We start from the raw sequence: 3,649 nt of genomic DNA on the forward strand, positions 1-3,649 counted from the left end.
GGAGGCTGTCTACCAGCTATAACACATAAAATGCCAGGCTTACTGAAGCACTACAGTGGAGCACCACAGATGGCTCCTGGGAGCTGCAAGGATGGTGGGGTGGTGCTGTAGTGTGTCTCCAAGTGTTGTCAGCCCTTGCTAATTTTTTTTTTTTTTTTTTACCAGAGCACTGCTCAGCTCTGGCTTATAGTGATGCTAGGGTTGAACCTGGGATCTCAGAGTCTCAAGGATGAAAGTCTTTTGCAGAACCATTATGTTTTTAATTAAGAATATAGACATAACTTCTTATTCTTGGTTTGCAAAGTTGTTTTTCAACATCACAAACAGGTATTGAATTCTAGTGTTCTTTTCTCTACCTGTCTAGATTATGTTATTTCTCTCCTAATGAGTGGCAAATTGCATTTGCTTCCAAGTACTGGATTAATCTTGTATTTTTTACATCGAATCTAGAGATGTCTGATGCATTTTCTTCTTTTTAGGAAATACTTGTTTAAACATAGACGCCATAGATTTTTTTTTTTGCCTCCAGCGTTATTGCTCGGGCTCAGTGCCTGCACCTCGAATTCACTGCTCCTGGAGGCTAATTTCCCCCCTTTCGTTGCCCTTGTTGTTTTATCGTTGTTGTGGTTATTATTATTGTTGTTATTGATGTTGTTAGATAGGACAGAGAAAAATCAAGAGAGGAGGGGATAGAGGGGGGAAAGACACCTGCAGACCTGCTTCACCACTGTGAAGCGTCCCCCCCCACACTGCAGGTGGGGAGCTGGGGGCTCGAACTGGGATCCCTATGCCGGTCTCTTTCTCTATCTAAACAAACAAACAAACAAAAACCCAAATAAATCAAACCAAACAAACCCGAGAACAAATTATTTTGCAAAATAAGCTGCTTTTGATCAGGACAAATACCTTTAGAAATGTACTGCCACCAGGGTTACTGATGGGGTTTGGTGCCAGCATGGTGAATCCACCATTCCCAGTGGCCATTATTTTTCTTTTGATATGTAAAGAAATTTGGGGGTGGGGTGGAAAGCATGTTCAATCTCCCACTCCACGAAAAGCCAGAGATGAGCAGTGCTCTGGTTTAAAGAGAGAAAGGAAGGAAGGAAAGAAGGAAGGAAGGAGGAAATTCAGAGGGAAGGGGAAGATGGGGGGGCACCTGCAGCACCGCTCCATTGTTTGTGAAGCTTCCTTCCTGTGGGTGAGGACTAGGGACTTGAACCCAAATTCATGCACATAGTAATGTGTCTAACTATCTGGTCCCATATTATCTTTTAAAGATTAAAAAAAAATATTTATTTCCTTTTTGTTGCCCTTGTTTTTATTGCTGTTGTAGTTATTGTTGTTGTTATTATTGATGAAGTCATTGTGGATATGACAGTGAGAAACGGAGAGAGGAAGGGAAGACAGAGGAAAGATAGACACCTGCAGACCTGCTTCACCACCTGTGAATCGACTCCCCTGCAGGTGGGGAGCCAGGAGCTCCAACTGGGACCCTCACGCTGGTCCTTGCGCTTTGCGCCACATGTGTTTAACCCACTGCACTACCGCCTGACTCCCTGGTCCCTTATTTTTAAATTACTAGTCTTAAAGCCCATCTGAAGTGCCAAATGTGCTAAGATAGAGGCAATGATCTTTACCCACTTCTTTAATTTTGCTTCTTCTTTGCGATCCCAGATGAATCAGAGGCCGTGTTTGGTGCCTCCATCCCCAAGACCCTGCCCCTACACATGCTGTCAGCTCAACACATGCATAGCTGCACTGTGCAGACATACCTTGAGGAATCTTGCTGGCCAACTAGAAAAATCAACTTTTCTGAATGTCATTTATTATTATTATTTTTTAAAAAAGATTTTATTTATTTATTAATGAGAAAGATAGGAGAGAGAGAGAGAGAGAAAGAACCAGATATCACTCTGGTACATATGCTGCCGGGGACTGAACTCAGGACCTCATGCTTGAGAGTCCAATGCCTTAGTCACTGTACCACCTCCCGGACCACATGTCATTTATTATTAATGAAGTAACTTTGGTTTGCAACATCTGTGTGCAGGGCCATAATATTCTTTGTATGGACCCAGTGACTAAGAGTGACCATGAGTTATTAATATATATGGCTGGATTTGATTTATATTGTCTAGTAACTTTGTCTACACTCCAGGAGAAGCTGGCTTGATTTTCCTTTCTTGTGCTATACTTGACTTTTTACTTATTTCCATTTTTCTAATTTTGTGATCTCTTCTCTGACTCATACACTGGTTATTTAGAAGAGTGCTGCTTTTTTAAGTCAGAATGTCCCAGTTTCCCTTTCTTCCGTAACTCAATTCTACTGTCATTAAAGCATTAAACAAAAATGTTAACACTTGATTGCATGCTCCAGCCATAACCAAATTTTATAAATGCTTCCAGTGTAAGTAAAAAGAATTAATTACTGTTCGTTTGGAATCAGTGTTCTATTTATGTCAATGAAGCTAGGCTTGCTAATTGTGTTGTTCAATTTATCTGTCATATCTGCTTTTGAAATAAATGAACTAAAATGTATAAGAAAAACTGAATTTCATGACATTCAGGAAAGAAAAATCTGTCATTCTCTGGTTTTCTTTCTTTTTTAATTTTTTTATATTTATTTATTTATTTTTCCCTTTTGTTGCCCTTGTTTAACATTGTTGTGGTTATTGATGTCGTTGTTGTTGGATAGGACAGAGAGAAATGGAGAGAGGACAGGAAGACAGAGAGGGAGAAAGACAGACACCTGCAGACCTGCTTCACTGCTTGTGAAGTGACTCCCCTGCAGGTGGGGAGCCAGGGGCTCGAACCGGGATCCTTATGCCAGTCCTTGCGCTTTTGTGCCACCCCGCCTGACTCCCGGTTTTCTTTCTTTTTTACATCAGAGCACTGCTCAGCTCTGGCTTATGGTGGTACAAGGGATTGAACCTGGGACTTCAGAGGCTCAGGCATGAGAGTCTCTTTGTATAACCACTATGCTACCTACTCCCACCCCATTCTCTGGTTTTCTATTCCACGTTTTCTTAGGCCTCTGACAAGAACTTAGTATACACCTTTCCTTCCCAGCCTCTGAGCAACAGGAACAGTGAGCAAACAGGAACGGTGAGCCTTGGCACGGTTGGTGGAGGACGTATGTATATAACAGAGGACAGAGCATGCTCTGAAGGCTACCAGTGAATGGCTCTCCTTGACCTGTTCCATCACTCAAACTTCACAGGCCCTCGAAGACCAAGGAAAAAAGAAGGTGGAAGCAGAAGATGTTTATGACCTACTGAAAGTCAGGAATGGGCATGGAAACAACTTAGTGCTCCACGTCCTGACCCCTAGAGGGTAATGAATACTAAAGTGGGTGATAAATGCTTCAAGCACTGCCTCTTCACTTGAAGAAAAGTTCCCACACCAGAACAAAGTGCAGCCAGGTCTGAGGTTTTGTCCCAGAAAGAGACACACATCACTTCTCCATAGCTTCTCAAACACCAGCAGCAGTCTCCCAATAGACCTACCCACAGACGAACCATCACTGCCCTTTTGCCAACGGTAGTATGTGTTATATAGGTGGACCGAGGAGGGGACAAGGACCACATGACCAAAGTGCCCAGATAGCTTTATATGGATAAAATAAAATCCCCAATTTAAAGAAAAAAAG

This window comes from Erinaceus europaeus, chromosome 7 (assembly GCF_950295315.1).
Source record: "Erinaceus europaeus chromosome 7, mEriEur2.1, whole genome shotgun sequence".
NCBI classification, from domain to species: domain Eukaryota; kingdom Metazoa; phylum Chordata; class Mammalia; order Eulipotyphla; family Erinaceidae; genus Erinaceus; species Erinaceus europaeus.